This window comes from Haematobia irritans, chromosome 2 (genome assembly GCF_050003625.1).
Source record: "Haematobia irritans isolate KBUSLIRL chromosome 2, ASM5000362v1, whole genome shotgun sequence".
Taxonomy (NCBI): Eukaryota; Metazoa; Arthropoda; class Insecta; order Diptera; family Muscidae; genus Haematobia; species Haematobia irritans.
In genome coordinates this window covers 38,239,587-38,257,379 of record NC_134398.1, presented here as the reverse complement: position 1 = coordinate 38,257,379, position 17,793 = coordinate 38,239,587, and the positions used below count along the sequence as shown (strand labels likewise).

The 17,793-nt window shown below is 35.0% G+C and overlaps 1 protein-coding gene and 1 long non-coding RNA gene across 3 annotated transcripts in view; one reads left to right on the top strand and one right to left on the bottom strand.

Annotated features, from left to right (window-relative positions):
* lmgB (lemming B) overlaps positions 1-17,793 on the bottom strand; it is a 93,589-nt gene that overhangs the window by 65,509 nt on the left and 10,287 nt on the right. The gene's annotated exons all lie outside the window — the stretch shown is intronic.
* On the top strand, positions 6,966-8,227 carry LOC142227480 (uncharacterized). The gene is made up of 2 exons (XR_012719853.1): positions 6,966-7,317; positions 7,395-8,227. It is a non-coding gene; the product is annotated as an uncharacterized LOC142227480 (long non-coding RNA).

Genomic DNA, 17,793 nt, shown 5'->3' with positions numbered 1-17,793 from the left:
GCACTGAAAAATTGATCAACAGAGTAATATATCCTCCACTTCCAGGTTAGTATGGCACCACCAAAAGACAAACGTGGCTATATTATAAATGCTATGCGTAAAAGACTAAAGACAGGTAATATTCCAGAAAAAAGAAAAGCTGAAAGATTAGAAGGACCTCCAGGAAAAAAACAAAATAGTGAAGACGACGTCGCCTCTGACGATACTGAGCCGAATGTAAGTGACTCCGACTCGCCAAATACACCAAACTATAGTCCTATAACTAATCCTGAAGAACTCTCATATGAAGAGATGGATACTGCTGACATTAATAATGCTGATGTTCCTTCAAGTTCTAATTCTGGTGGAAATGGCCAAGAGGAGCGCTCAGGAAGAACTGTTAGATCTGCTGGAGGCAGCCGAGGAGGTATGTCATCTGCAGCTGGTGGCGGACTTCGCGGAACAGCCCTACTACCCAGTGGAGTCCGTCAAGAAGCAATGCCGAGCATTAGGAAATATAGAAAGCAATACCTATTCCGATTACAAAATGAACCTGTTGAGATTGCACACAAGTATAAACAAGCAGCTAAAGCATCCAATCAATCTACAGTGGCAGAGTTTAATTCTAGTAACATTGGTTCTTTTGGCGTCATTAGATATCCTTATCATGACCTACCAGTTAACATGTTGGGTTTTTACCTTACTGAGGCGGAGATGCTTTCACTAAATTTTTTCAGTGAATGCAGAGTAATTAGTGCACAATGTGATGTCTATAATAAAACTGGAGTAATTAATTTTGAGACCGCATCTTCTGTTTCAAACATTGGAAATAATAATATCGGTATATATCTAAATCAAATAAGTTCGGACGTGGGAATAAAACGTACAGGTATAGTTCCTGATCCAGTTCCTTTAACTCTATCCAACAGGCCGTTGTTGAAAAATAATTGGTCCAAAACAAATGGGGGTGTAAACAACAATATTTCTGGGAAAACAAAACTGCAGATTATCGTTATTTAAAAGTACAATTCTAATTATTCGTTAATTGTGTACGCTTCAAAATAAGAACGTAAAAGTGTTATAATTTATTTAATATACAGTAGTGTAATTGCATTCAGTCGGGACCACGAGCTAAAAACATGGTTAGTGAGAATTTGTGATTAAAGTGAACTTACGCTGAGAGTAAAGTGAACATTTATTCAAATTATTTTATTTGGTCCAAATTACTGCTTCCGCATTTGAAAACCAAATTTTTAGTTGCACTTGTTACCAAGAATTATTATTAAGTTTTTCCAAATTCTCGTTCTCAAAATGTCTGTAAAATGGTCAAACTTAATAGTATTTGTAAACACATATTTACATATTAATATTTTGTGGAATTGTTTCCCATGAGGGGCTAGGGTAAACTTCTCCAATATCAATGAGTGAGCCAGATTTCTCCTTCTCCAGCAATATTCAGACATTTCGTTAGCAACGCTGAAGAGTTCAACCAACTGTTGAAGATTGGTCATGGATTGTTGGATTCTGGGAAATGTTACAGTGACACCCATATTTAATAAAATGCAATTCATTATAGATTTTTATTTTTACTATAGTAGCAAAAATCCATATTGTAAATAAAGCTATCATTGCTTTATTTCATCCATTCGATAAATTAAAAATATCAAATAATCCATTTGAGTACTCTCCGACTTGAATGAATCTCCAAAAAGGGGTTTTTTTATATTCAAAAGAAACCAAGAAAAGGTTTCCGAGACAACTTATCTGTATGCAATTATATTTAATATAATGGAGGAAAAAAATTCAGTAGATGGAGTCTTGAAAAACTCATTGCAATTATATTTAAAAGAATTCATGTAAAGGATTCATTGTCAACTAAACTCTATCCAACAGGCCGTTGTTGAAAATTAATTGGCCCAAAACAAATGGGGGTGTAAACAACAATATTTCTGGGAAAACAAAAAAAGCGATTTCAGTTGCTTTGTGTAGTTTGAAGAGTAAAGTTCAAGGGTTTAATTTTTTTGTGAGATATTAATAGCGAAGGTATATTTTTTACGTTATCTTCTTTGAAGTATTAATGAATATCTTTTTATGCTTCAATGTATATTTAGGATATGAATTATACGTTACTTTTAAGTGTTTTGTTTTTTTTTTGCTAACATATAAATTAGCCGGTTTGAATTACTCAAACATAAACAATTTAGTGTGATAACGAGACAAAGACAAAAGCATTTAGAAACGTAATCTATAACTTTTTTATGATGTTCCTTTATCTATAATAGTTTGTATTTGCTTATGGATTAGAAGATAAGATATTGTAAGAATAGGTTAAGAAAGATTTTTTAAGATAGCAAGTATGAGACAAGACTTAAAATATATTGAGTGTTTTCATCAACCTTCAAAAGAGCAGACCTCCTTCTATTCAACCGGTATAATTTTTCCCTTTAAAAGGATTTGAAGTTTAGTAATAGTCGCTTGTATACATTTTATGTTCAGTGAGCTCTGTTTGCAACAAAAATTATCCGGTCGAGCTCAAACCTGGTTGCACTGCAGACGGTGCCCAGTAGCAGTAGAGGATGTTGCTGAGTTGTTTGAGCAATTCTGTCCAGTGTTTGGGAAAAATGTTAACAAACTAGAAAAAATGTCACCTACGTTTATGACAATTTGGATAATATTATATAGACTACACTAACGAGAAAACGAAGTTGGTTGTCGTTTCCTGTTCGAAACAAAAGTTATCTGATCGATTCAAGCCTGGTTGCACTGCACACAGTGCTCAGTAGCATAGGATGTTGCTGAGTTGTTTGAGCGATTCTGCCTATCGTTTGGGAAAAACTAGAATTGCGAAAAAAAAATTCAACTACGTTTACGACAATTTGGAGAAAATTTATGGATGTTGTCATTGCCAGAAGATAAATTTATGGAATATGTTATTGATGGCAAACTAAATATAGATATAGGTCATCAAGAGATGATACAGCAGCATGGATGCTACGCAGACTTGGACAAAGCATTGGCAAATGTGAAACTGACTCTTAGATCAACAGTAGATAATGCTGGATAGTTCGCAAAAAGCAAATATTCGTGGTTATAATTGCAATAGGATCGGGCATTACGCAGCAGATTGCAGCAAACCCAGACGAGTTTTAGTAAGTAAGAAAACTGAGAAAGAAAATTGAGGCGTGGACTTTCGAAATTTTAAATTTTAAAAAAGATGGAAAACGTTATATTGTTCACACCTACGTGCACAATACAGTGTTGACTAATCGGCGCCACCTGACCATCACTGACCTTTTATATTGACGACGTAAGATTTGTTTGAAGCGACATTGGTTTTTTCATTACTATTGTCACTCTTGTTCTTGTTCATAGTCGAAAAGAAATTATAATAATAATTAAAAGAATTAAAAACAAAAAAAAAAAACGATGGACCTAGTCTTAAAATTAGATATATGTGAGAACATTTGTAATACTCAAAGTGAAGTCCCTACGAGACAAATATAATTGTATAGCAAGAATATTACTGTGTTGACATTTATTTACTCATTCAATTGGTGGAAAATTCGTGGGTTTGTTCCACTGGAAAATAAAGTGTCCCAAAGGATTTTAATCGATCGTATACTGAATCTTTTTTTCAAAAAATAATTTGTGAAACACCAAGCGCAAATAGCTTTTTATAAATTATTTAAAAAAACAACATGCTGTCTCGATCAAGAATAAACACAATGGCAGATGCTGTACATAAGCACAACTAGTAGCAGCGAAACCAAGATTAATAATAAAGGGAAATAACAAAATAAAAATAAAAATTGTATGCAAACAGCTATTAAAACGCTGCAAATCTGGCATAGTGCCACAAAAACTGAGCAAACATAGTGTTTGTGTTATACAAAGTAATACAATATATTTGCAATTCCAAATATAAGCATGCTATGTAACGGATATCAACAGAGTGTGCCAAGAGCATGTGTTTCATGCAAGAGATCGGATAAGTAGGAAAATTGAAAACTAATTTTTAAGAAATTTAGATTATGGAAAATACATTTTTTCATTTCGTATATTGGGAAACATTTTCAAGTTACTCAATTCTTTGAAATCATCAATTTCAAAAAAAAAAAAGTTAAAAAAAAATTGTGTTCCTAGTTAATTTTTAAGAGCCCCGTCACAGCAAAAGTCAACAGGGCAACCTACAACAGGCGGAACGAAACACAACCACTAGCCACAGAAGAAGAACCCATTGTGCTAAACTCCACGAGCCAGCAAGTCAGCTAACAACATTTCGCTGACACAGCCACTCAAGAGGCAAAGACCCCATATGTGACGACCCTCAACTAGCGGATCGTATTACCGTCGCTGCCGTATGCAAAATCAGCAATCTGTCAACTTGCATAGCGTGGTTCTACAATCAACTCAAATTATTATTTCAACTTAAATTTTAGTTCTTTTTCCAATATCAAATTTTATTTATTGACAAATGATGACAAAATTTGTTTCTGTCAATTAGTAATATTATTTCGTCAAATTGGACAATCAATCAACTCGATCATTTAATCGAAATGACCTGATAAAATTTGTTTCTGTCAATTAATAATTTTATTTCGTCAAATTGGCCAATCAATCAACTCGATCCTTTAATCGAAAATAATCAAATCTGTTGTAAACAGAATATTTTTTAATCGAAATTGGGGTAAGGTGCTGAACATTGAATAAGAGTTCAAATCTCCTTCTCACATCTACTTTTATTTAGAGCAAGAAGGGTATGGTAGACGCAAAGTATTTTACGCCGCATTATAATCTCTATGTAGTGATATATACAACCCAATTCTAGGCTAATAAGACCCAATTCTAGGCTAATAAGATGGCGAATAAAATTAGCCGAATATGACTATGAAATAAGAGTACGTGAAGGTTCGGAGGGACTTGGCGTGTATTGTGCCGCTGTTGCATGTCTTTTTTTGTCCTACCTACAATAAATTTATTTTTTGGTTCAAGTGTTCAACGGAAATATGGCTGAAAGTTTTATTGGTAACGAATCTGCCTTGCTCCGCTAGATCTTCCCATGATGGTTTCCCGCCATGGTGGTTGGCGATGTCAAAAGTGTGGATTTTTCTGATTTTTGAAAAATTTCTTCAATCGTAGGTGTTATAAAAAATGGTACCACAACCGAATACGAGACATACTTTCGGTGCTTTATGCAGATACCCAATAGACATGAGGTGGTAATTCCTCAATCAATGTGTACATGTGGCCTTGGTTATCCGAAAGGTTATGGTTGTTTCTGTCCATTATCTAGAAGAATGTTGGAAGAGTTCTGGTTGTTGGTGGACATCGAGCTGAATCAGATGCGCAAAAAAATCTTTGGCCCTTCACTTTGAGGTGCGTGCAAATGCTAGTCGGGTTAAAATGGTACCGTAACCGAATACGAGGCATATTTTCGGTGTTTTATGCAGATACCCAATGGGCATGAGGTGGTAATTCCTCAATCAATGTGTGCATGTGGCCTTGGTCGTCCGGAATGTTATGGTTGTTTCTGTCCATTATCTAGAAGAATGTTGGAATAGTTGTGGTTGTTGGTGGACATCGAGCTGAATCAGATGCGAAAAAAATCTTTGGCCCTTCACTTTGAAGTGCGTGCCAATGCTAGTCGATTACAAATAATTTCACTTCTATCAACGTATGGGGGAATACTTGAAGTGCCCACATCTATGCTCCATGATTCATTTTATTCAGATTGGGCCTATGACCAATATCTATATCTAAAGAAAGTGCGGGTCTGTACACGTGACTTGGATGCTTGTAGAAAGAAATGCTTTTGTTAATATCATCACGGATTTATTAGGGTCCCCCAGTGAATTTTTCTTAACATTCATTGGAGGTCCGTTCAAATTATCAAATGGTTATTTATCAGTCAATTTTGTCTCCGAGGATAATATATTAGATAATAACATTGTGAAGTTATTTAACAATAAATGCTGACCGTTGAAAATATAAACGTGTCAATATGATATATTTTTTAATAAAAATGTGCATCATAGAAGAATGAAAACAAATTATTCTATGATGCACAACAGTCGCGGAGTTTATGGTATATGTCTATACAAACAATGATGTAAGAGGCCGCAGATCGATGAATGCACTGTCTTTTATGAGAATGGTGAGGACCTTGTCAATTGCTAATATGTTCGATGTGTCCAAGATCGGATATGACAGAGCAAAAGTACTTTTTAAAGATCATGTTTCGGCAAATAATTTCAATTTTTTTAATTCATTTTTTTTCTAAATTGTTTTCACTTTTCAAATTTTAAAGTATTCCAAATTAAAATGATCTCGCAACTGAAAGATCCATTTGAATATGCATCTGGGTTTGTTGTTTATTAAATTGCAAAAAGAGAACAAATTTGAAGTTCTCTACGTTTATTGAAGGTATGAAGTTATTTTACAATAAATGCTGACCGTTGAAAATATAAACGTGTCAATATGATGTTGATGACGAAATGATGACGAAATTTGTTTCTGTCAATGAGTAATTTTATTTCGTCAAATTGGTCAAACGATCATTTAATCGACAATGATCAAATCTGTCGTATACAGAATATTTTTGCAATAAATAATAACATTACACTTTAAATGTAACACAACCAAATCCAACAAATTGTCATCCATTAAACAAATCGAACCACATTTTACACCAGATTGTTCCGGTGAAGCTGTATGGAAAAACAGAAGACCATAAACAATATACGCATTTATAAATGACGGTGCTAATATTTGTTTTCCTTTGAAAATGAAAATGATGATAAAATTTGTTTCTGTCAATGTCAATGTTCTGTCAATGAGTAATTTTATTTCGTCAAATTGGCCAATCAATCAACTCGATCATTTAATCGAAAAAAAAAAATCAAATCTGTTGTAAACAGAATATTTTTTAATCGAAATTGGGGTAAGGTGTTGAACATTGAATAAGAGTTCAAATCTCCTTTGTTATGTCAACTTTTGGCTCTGTGCAATTGGTTCATTTGTCTGACGGCAAATCTTTCATAAGACGTACGGTGAACCCCACATGACGGAAACATACGCGATTAAATAGTTTACGGTGACAGGTGGCAATATGGCATGGTTGATTTCGTTTCGTATGACTCCATCTACGTTTTGGCGATCTGGCCACACCGTACGAAGAAGGAAGCGTCTTATTTTCAAAGTTTCAACCACTTTTTGCAAGTTGCCGGTAAGTGCAGACCAGTGAAAATCAGTGAATTACAAAAGTACAGTATATAGCGTGGAAGATAGATTACATAGCCACCCATGTGGAATTTTGCTCGGTTTGGTTAATTGTTCATGGTGAGTAACTTCAACACCATTGTCGGCATTGCATGACAAATAATTTTAATTCGTGGTTTATGCCTCCTTTTGTATAGAACTACATAGCAGCTTACAATTACAACACGCGCCTACATTTGCCAGTTTGGACAAGCGAGACATAACCTCGCCACAACACCTTTTGTCCATCCATTTGCGAGGCCACGCTTTTCGTCGAAATCATAGTGCATAGTCTCCTACACCGACAACTGTGTGTAAACGTTTAGGCACAACACGTGACGAAAGTGAGCCGAATGTTCTTGATCGTTTGAAATTTTTTCATAGACATCATTGTGCACGCCGGCAACAATAAAAGCTATTTCGACATAACACTTCATCATTTAAACGAAGTGCAGTAGTTCATCATCATCATTTTGAGTACACCACACCAATACCATTTAAATAACTGAATCTACTTATATTTATGGTCCTTAAAAGAGTCAGTAGATATTATCATATTTCATCTACATACTTAAAAGTTGTGTTTTTTTTATTGAATTATATCACAGACACCCAAGATTTTGTTGACGTCTAAACTTTTCATAACGTTTTAAAATAATCCCATCTATAAGATCGATCGATTTTAGGTAGGGTGATATTTTCTTCCAATCTTGTTATTGTTTTTTTAATTGGTTCATATTGAACGATATCTATGGCATAACCCGAAATCTTAGTGTCTACATGATCTTTCGATATAAGCCTTATCTTCATTTACTCATAAGTCAATACATACATATGTATGTATATACAGAACAAATTTAATTTTTATCTTTCACCATTCATATAATTAAGATACCCTTAATTATATTACCTTAGTATTACCAATATTATTTTTAAGTTTTGACCGACGGAAAGCCGGAATAATTTCGAGATAACTTGCTTGCAGGGTGAGCCATCATTCTTGCAAAGAAACACCTCCAAAGGTCTAAATGTTTATTGTGACATTCCTTACACAAATTTCTAAAAGAGTCCTAACTTTTGTTCAACTAATGTAAGGCAAATAAATTTATTGATACATACATAGCATACTTTTAGGCTCACTTGAAAATGATAAAAAAAGGGAACTTTGTTCAACAATTATGTTGAATAGTTGTTAATCTATAATGGTTAGCCTTTGAATTTCCTCTTATATGAATAATGTCTCACCCTACGAGAATTCGAAAACTTATCATATGGTGAATTGTCCATATTATAGTGTAACAATTTATCTATAACGACACTATCTATAAGATATTACTATTAAGGCTCCATAATAATAATATGCGAAATGATTTATACTCTTTGGTTATTGTCTACATTTCCATTTGATTTTTTTTTTGTTGTTGAGTAATATTAAAACTGTTAGTTCGTAATTATCTACTTCTGGAAAATAAAATAAGCTTAATGGTGAATTTTCTTGAAATGAAATGAACGTTTTATAATATGATTTCTGTGTGAAAGACTATCGAGGTAACGTAGAGCGGGGGCAGAGTCCTGGTATTTGTGGGGACTCTCATTTAATTTGTAGTGGTCCATAGGGGGTTCTCATGGGAGCAACCCAAAAGGGTGGGGAAATGGGATCTAAGAACATCTGGATCCCGCGAAAATCTTGATAGGAATTTACAGAGTGACATCAATGGTAGGATCAGCAAATTTTAAGTGGTACGATTCCTTTTTTTTTTTCTTGTTTGTGTGGTATCTGCTCTCGTAACGCCCAAGAACACCACGCCGGCTGACGCTAAGTCGAAGAACAAACCAACGTACCACAAACGGCGTTCACGAGTCAGAAAATGAGAAAAGAGGTAATTACAATAGCCTCTCCATATAAAAGTAAAAATGAAATCTTAATTTTAACACCAACGGGTTTGGTCACTTGACAACATACAACACCTTCTCACATCTACTTTTCTTTAGAACAAGAAGGGTATGGTAGGCAAAAATTAAATTGTTTCGTAGAATTTAATAGGGTTGAAGGCGTTAAGTAAACTCTTCGTCGGTAATACCGCTTCTAGATTAAAGAAAGTGATTGAGGTATAGTAACACTAAAATAAAAATAATGTTCTTAAAACTGTTGTGAAAGCAAAAAAAATATGGAAGCAACAATCAATCATCAAATGATCACCAAGGAGAATCTTTATGACATGAAAAGGATCATAAATTCAGACATATTGAATGATTCTGACTATGAGCCCGACAAACCCGACATAATTAATATATCGAAGGATTCAGGGCATCAAGACATCTATATCGACGATATTGAAGAGATGAAGGAGTTCAGTCCCACCGTTATTTCCAGTGGAAAGTGATGAAACCATAGATTCTATTCAAAATGGTCAGACGATTCCACAATCTTTGCCAAACCGACCAGTGGTGCAGTCAGTGAAAATCATACCACCACCATTTTCTCCACGTGAGAATTTATTACTAAGAATTATATCGGGGTATGAACAACTATACCCTGAAGTAATAGATACCATACTACAAAGTTTTTCTTTCTACATGAATAATTTTATGTTGAAATTATAAACGTGTCATATATATAAGTTAAGGAATATTATATTTAACATTGCACCAAATACCATCATCAACATGTGCCAGCCAAACAGACATAGCGTCAGCAAATTACCTGACAACGGTGTCAACGAAACCTAGGGAGACGAAGTGCCTTCAGTTTCCAACGTAACTCGACCGGCGTTTGCAACAATGTATCTACATCAGAACATATTCTTTAAGTAATAAGTTCTATTGATGTTTAGTTTTAAGTCAGTTCTGATTTTAACTTGAAATAATAAAGTAATCAGACCGTGAAGGCTGCGATACCTTCAAAAAAATAAATTAGTGTAAATAAAATTAATTGGCGCCTAACGTGGGGCCCTGCGCATCCTTAAACCCGTCAGGATAAGACCCCACAAACAAAAATTAAAAAAAGGGTCAAGTGATAATCAGGAACTCGTGAGAAAGTGTGAAAAAGTCCGAGGAAATAAGGACCCCTAGTAACGCAAGTAAACGGGAGACATTTAATGTGTCAGCCGTCTTGGCAGGAACTATAGCATAGGAAACAAAAATACATTGTGTTGAAAAAGCTTAAATTAATGGTTAAACGTAAAATAAAAGGACAAAAGTGTTAATAATAAAACTAAAAAAATAAAAAGCTGGGAATAATTTAAAGAAAATATAAAATTGTGTTAAAACGAAGGGATATTCATAAAGAGATAGGGGACCAAACTATCGGTCATATTAATATAAAGGAACTGGACTCGATTCCCGACATTGTTAAGAGTCTAAGAGAGTTCTCTGGTCGCCCAGGAGAATTTAATTCTTGGCGAAAATCGGTAGACGGAATACTGGAACTATTCGATGGTATAAAAGGATCGGGAAAATATTTCGCCATCCTCTATACGATTAGATCGAAGATAGTTGGGGACGCGGACACCACGTTAGAGTCATACCGGACACCGCTTGACTGGGGTAGGATAAAAAAATGTCTCATGATGCACTATTCGAAACCTAGGGAAACGAAGTGCCTGCAGAAAATATTCTTTAAGTAATAAGTTCTATTGATGTTTAGTTTTAAGTCAGTTCTGATTTTACATGAAATAATAAACTAACATACACAGACCGTGAAGGCTGCGATACCCTTTTAAAAAAAATAAATTAATATAAATAAAATTAATTTATATGATATATTTTTTTAATAAATTATGACAAAATTAGTTACTGTCAATGAGTAATTTTATTTCGTCAAATTGGCCAATCAATCAACTCGATCATTTAATCGAATATAATTAAATCTGTTGTAAATAGAATATTTTTTAATCGAAATTGGGTAAGGTGTTGAACATTAAATAAGGGTGAAATCTCCTCTCTCACCCAATTTCTTTAGAACAAGAAGCGTATGGTAGACACAAACTATTTTCCGCGCATTATAAACTATTTGTAGTGATAAATACATACATATTGAAATTTTTGCAATAAATAATAATAAAAATTTGTATTTTATATTTATATAATTTTTTTCATTTTCAGAATTTGAGAGTATTGGAATACTTTAGCAGATTCCAAATTGAAACGTTCGGATGAATTTTAAGACTTATACGGACAATTGTGCACATATTTATCGAAATATTGTACAAAAATATAGAAAGACAAATTAGCTTTTAGTTGTAAATGTACTCTTTAATGAACAAGGTCATTGTTTTTATTTCAGTAGTAGGCCAAAGCCGATTGTAACTCAATACTTTTAAAGGGTTTACGGATTTTAATGGGTTAAGTCCGTTATGTAAACGTTATGAGAAATTAAATTGTTTTGACGACGTCAAATAAACACTTGGTCGGTAATGCAGCTTCTAGATTAAAGAAAGTCATTGAAGTATAGTAACACTAAATGGAAATAGTGTTCTTAAAACTAATGTGACAGCAACATCATACAAAAAAAATGGAAGCAACAATCATCAAATGATCACCAAGGAGAATCTTTATGACATGAAAAGGATCATATATCATAGATGCCCAGTAGTGGCTGATTTCAGCAATTTCAACACACGTATTCTTACGCTCTTTTGTTTGATCGTGAATCAACCAATAGGAAAGCAGAAATATGAGTGGGAGAGACAAGCTACACTGGCCGAAGTTCTGTGTCTTATTTACATTTAATGGTGATCGAGACTGCTGATAGTGAACACATAAACTGAAATTATTGCGATATGTTAATGATGTCATTTGAAAAGTATTTTATGTTACAAAATGCTTTTGATGACATGCAATGTGTTATTTGTTATAAGACATTAAAAAAAAAAATAAGAAATATAATTTAATAATTTTATGCAGGGGGAAGAAAAAGAAAAACAATTTAAAATGTATAAGAAGCGTTTTATAAAAAAAGTTGAAGGAATGGGTAAATAAATCTAAAGAAAATGATGAAGATATGGTGGAGGAGAATTTAAAAATGGGTTTATCTAACTTAATAAGTTTATATATTATAAAAAAGGGAAGGCCGTTTTCAGATGGGCCGTTTGTCAAAAATATATTGTGTAAAGTTTTTGCAAAACTTAATTATAACACTAATTTTATTAAAAAATTACCGTTGTTATATACATTCATCAAGAGTATTACTAAAATAAATGCATTTATCAAGAGTATTACTAAAATATGTACATTCATTAATTTTACATTTCCCAGAAACAGAAAAAAATGACAACACCCGCAACACATGTGCTTTCGACGCTATCTCGTTGACTAAATAAAATGAATAGAAAAATCTTTTCTTCCAGTGGTATTTCGTCGCTCTCACCAATACTATTACATTGGGCATCTATGTCATATATTCAGACATAATTAATATCCCGAAGGATTCAGGACATCTATATCGACGATATTGAAGAGGTGATGGAATTCAGCCCCAGCGAAAATTACCACTGTTACTTCCAGCGGAAAGTGATGAAACCATAGATTCAATTCAAAATTGTCAGACGGTTCATGGCTGAAATCTTTGACATCATGGCTGAAATCTTTGCCTGACCGACCAGTGGTGCAGTCAGTGCAAATCATACTTTGAACTCCTGTACTGAAAATATTGAAAAACAGACTTAGGCTGTTATGGGTTGTGACCACAGAAATAACCATTTGATAATTTGAACGAACCTCCAGGGAATATTAGGAAAAATTCACTGGGGGACCCTAATAAATCAGTGATGACATTAACAAAAGCATTTCTTTCTACAATACAAGCATCCAAGTAACGTGTACAGACCCGCACTCTCTTTAGATATTGGTCATAAGCCCAATCTGAATAAAATGAATCATGGGGCACTTCAGGTATTCCCCCATACGTTGATAGAAGTGAAGTTATTTGTAACCGACTAGCATTGCCACGCACCTCAAAGTGAAGGGCCAAAGATTTTTTGCGCATCTGATTCAGCTAGATGTCCACCAACAACCACAACTCTCGTATTCGGTTACGGTACATTTTGTTATGACGCCTACGATTGAGGAGTTGTCTCAAAAATCAGAAAAATCCAATCTTTGAACATCGCCAACCACACAATCATGGGAAGATCTAGTGGGGCAAAGCATATCCTCAATGCAGGCCAAGAAATCAGCTAAATCAGATTCGTTACCGAAATCGTCACCGAGAAGTACATTATGTAAAAATGAATCCCCAATAAAACTTTCAGCCCTATTTCCGCTTAATACTTGAACCAAAAAAATAACTTTATTGTAGGTACAGTCGACTCCGCTTTACTGAAACGTTAAAAATGCAGCCATTTAATTTCAGTTATCCGAAGTTTTTGCTAAAGCGGACTACGGATAACTGAAAAAAACTTCCAGTAATGCGAACTTCGGATAACTGAAAAAGTTTCAGTAAAGCGGACTCCGTATAACTGGAAAAAAATCCACTCAATTTCAGTTAACCGAACTTATGACCAATGCTATGTACATAAAATAATAAAAACAAGGTGTTTGATTCCGTCACAGGTTTGTGTAGGAAAATTGGAATTCATTTATTTGTGATTTAGAGTGATTTAAACTGTTTTGAAAGTGCCATCTTCACTTGAAATAAAGCGTTCTCAATACGGAGAAGAAAATGTACTCTCTCTCAATAGCGAGAATGTGGCATTTTCAGTAAAGCGAAGTCATACTAATGTGACGAAACTCATTTGAACACAAAAAACTTTTCAGTAATCCGATTTTTTCAGTTAAGCGGAGTTTCACTAAAGCGGAGTAATTTAAATGAAATGGACAGAAAAAACAACTGGGGAATGCGATCGATTTCAGTTATCCGAGGTTTTTCAGTAAAGCGCATTGCGCTAAAGCGGAGTCGACTGTATGACAAAAAAAAAGACATGCAACTGCCGCACAATACACGCCGCTCCGAACACAAAAAGACACATCTTATTTGACATCTGTATTTATTCACTACGGAGTTACTTTCAATAAAAATATTCCCCTGATCCTCTTCAGGTTCATCCGTTAGATAGAATAGAAATAATTGATGGAAGTAAAATTATTTGTAACCGGCTAGCATTGGCACACACCTCAAAGTGAAGGGGCCAAGATTTTTTGCGCATCTGATTCAGCTCGATGTCCACCAACAACCTTCCAACATTCTTCTAGATAATGGACAGAAACAACAATAACCCATTGGGTATCTGCATAAAACACCGAAAGTATGCCTCGTATTCGGTTACGGTACCATTGGTTATAACACCTACGATTGAGGAATTTTCTGAAAAATCAGAAAAATCCACACTTTGAACATCGCCATCCACACTATATGAGAAGATCTAGTGGAGCAAGGCAGATTCGTTACCAAAATCGTCACCGAGAAGCACACTATGTAAAAATGAATCCCCAATAAAACTTTCAGAGATATTTACGTTGAAAACTTAACCAAAAAATAACTTTATTGTAGGTATGACAAAAAAAAAAAAAAACATGCAATTGCGGCACAATACACGAAAAGCCCCTCCAAACACAAAGGACACATATTATTTGACATCTGTATTTTTCACTATAACAAATGGTACCGTAACCGAATACGAGGTACCGTAACCGAATGGGCATGGAGTGGTAATTCCTCAATCAATGTGCACATGTGGCCTTGGTTGTCCGGAAGGTTATGGTTGTTTCTGTCCATTATCGAGAAGAATGTTGGAAGAGTTGTGGTTGTTGGTGGACATCGAACTGAATCAGATGCGCAAAAAATCTTTGCCCCTTCAATTTGAGGTGTGTGCCAATGCTAGTCAGTTACAAATAAAGGATGAACCTGAAGAGGATCAGGGGAATATTTTTATTGAAAGCGAATAAATACAGATGTCGAATAAGATGTGTCTTTTTTTGTGTTCGGAGCGGCTTGACGTGTATTGTGCCGCAGTTGCATGTCTTTTTTTGTCATACCTACAATAAAGTTATTTTTTGGTTCAAGTGTTAAGTGGAAATATGGCTGAGTTTTATTGGGTATTCATTTTTACATAATGTACTTCTCGGTGACGATTTTGGTAACGAATCTGATTTAACTGATTTCTTGGGCTGCATTGAGGATCCTTCCATGATTGTGTGGTTGGCGATGTTCAAAGTGTGGATTTTTCTGATTTTTGAGAAAACTCCTCAATCGTAGGTGTCATAAAAATTGTACCGTAAGCGAATACGAGAGTTGTGGTTGTTGGTGGACATCGAGCTGAATCAGATGTGCAAAAAATCTTTGGCCCTTCACTTTGAGGTGCGTGGCAATGCTAGTCGGTTACAAATAATTTCACTTCTATCAACGTATGGGAGAATACCTGAAGTGCCCACATGTATGTTCCATGATTCATTTTATTCTGATTGGGCCTATGACCAATATCTATATCTAAAAAGAGTGCGGGTCTGTACACGTGACTTGGATGCTTATTTTGTAGAAAGAGATGCTTTTTATTATCATCACGGATTTATTAGGGTCCCCCAGTGAATTTTTCCTAATATGCCCTGGAGGTTCGTTCAAATTATAAAATGGTTATTTATCAGTCAATTTTTTCACCGAGGAGTCACACTATAATTATTAATATTCTTGATGCAACATGTAAGACTTATTCTGAAACAAAATAAGGTGTGGTTTAATAAAACATACTTTAGCTCAATAGAAGAAAATTTACAAGTGACCATGTACAACAAAGTTGTCAGTCTAATAAATGAAATAGGAAACAAAATCGAACAAATACAAGATAATATCACATGGCACGCCATATGAATAAAATAGATTTGGACGATGTGGAAACAGTCACAAAAATAGACTTGGTGGGGGTAAGATAGTTTTTAAAACGCAGCTGCGGCGAACAAATTCGTGGACGATGAGCGCATTCTGTCGGCGGATTCACGCCCCAAAATCTTGGCTCACTTTGTATCAAAAATGGGACAAATATATTCTGTCGATTTGGATATACCAATGGACGAAAGTGATCTATAGAAGAAAATCACAAGTTTTCTGGTAGGTGCATCGAATCTCGATTTATCACAACAACAAGCAATAGAAGAAATACGTCAAGAAATGAATAGCAGCATTTTTAAAATGGACATTGAATTGCTGGCTCAGGCTTTTTGCTTGCCGGAGCAGAGAAGAGGTGAATGCAAGGAAAACCATGGATGAGCATAACAGGGCACTCAATGAATGAATTTTAAAAAGGCACACAATGGAAATGCTCTTGGGTTTTTGGAGACGAACAGAGTCTCAAAGTGTTAGAAGACTTTGAATGACGTCACTATGAAGATTTCAAAGTCGATGGTGTCTCGGGCCTTAGACCCGGAGTGAATAAAATAGATTTGGACGATGTGGAAACAGTCACAAAGATCGGCTATGGTGGGGTAAGATAGTTTTTAAAAACGCAGGAGCGGCGAACAAATTCGTGGACGATGAGCGCATTCTGTCGGCGGATTAACGCCCCAAAATCTTGGCTCCATAGCGAATAAATACAGATGTCAAATAAGATGTGTCTTTTTTGTGTTCGGAGCGGCTTGACGTGTATTGTGCCGCAGTTGCATGTCTTTTTTTTTGTCATACCTACAATAGTTATTTTTTGGTTCAAGTGTTAAGTGGAAATATGGCTGAAAGTTTTATTGGGGATTCATTTTTACATAATGTACTTCTCGGTGACGATTTTGGTTACGAATCTGATTTAACTGATTTCATGGCCTGTATTGAGGATATGCTGCTACACTATATCTTCCCATGATTGTGTGGTTGGCGATGTTCAAAGTGTGGATTTTTTCGGATTTTTCAGAAAACTCCCCAATCGTAGGCGTCATAACAAACTGTACCGTTACCGAATACGAGAGTTGTGGTTGTTGGTGGACATCGAGCTGAATCAGATGTGCAAAAAATCTTTGGCCCTTCACTTTGAGGTGCGTGGCAATGCTAGTCGGTTACAAATAATTTCACTTCTATCAACGTATGGGAGAATACCTGAAGTGCCCACATGTATGTTCCATGATTCATTTTATTCTGATTGGGCCTATGACCAATATCTATATCTAAAAAGAGTGCGGGTCTGTACACGTGACTTGGATGCTTATTTTGTAGAAAGATATGCTTTTTATTATCATCACGGATTTATTAGGGTCCCCCAGTGAATTTTTCCTAATATGCCCTGGAGGTTCGTTCAAATTATAAAATGGTTATTTATCAGTCAATTTTGTCACCGAGGAGTCACACTATAATTATTAATATTCTTGATGCAACATGTAAGACTTATTCTGAAACAAAATAAGGTGTGGTTTAATAAAACATACTTTAGCTCAATAGAAGAAAATTTACAAGTGACCATGTACAACAAAGTTGTCAGTCTAATAAATGAAATAGGAAACAAAATCGAACAAATACAAGATAATATCACATGGCACGCCATATGAATAAAATAGATTTGGACGATGTGGAAACAGTCACAAAAATAGACTTGGTGGGGGTAAGATAGTTTTTAAAACGCAGCTGCGGCGAACAAATTCGTGGAC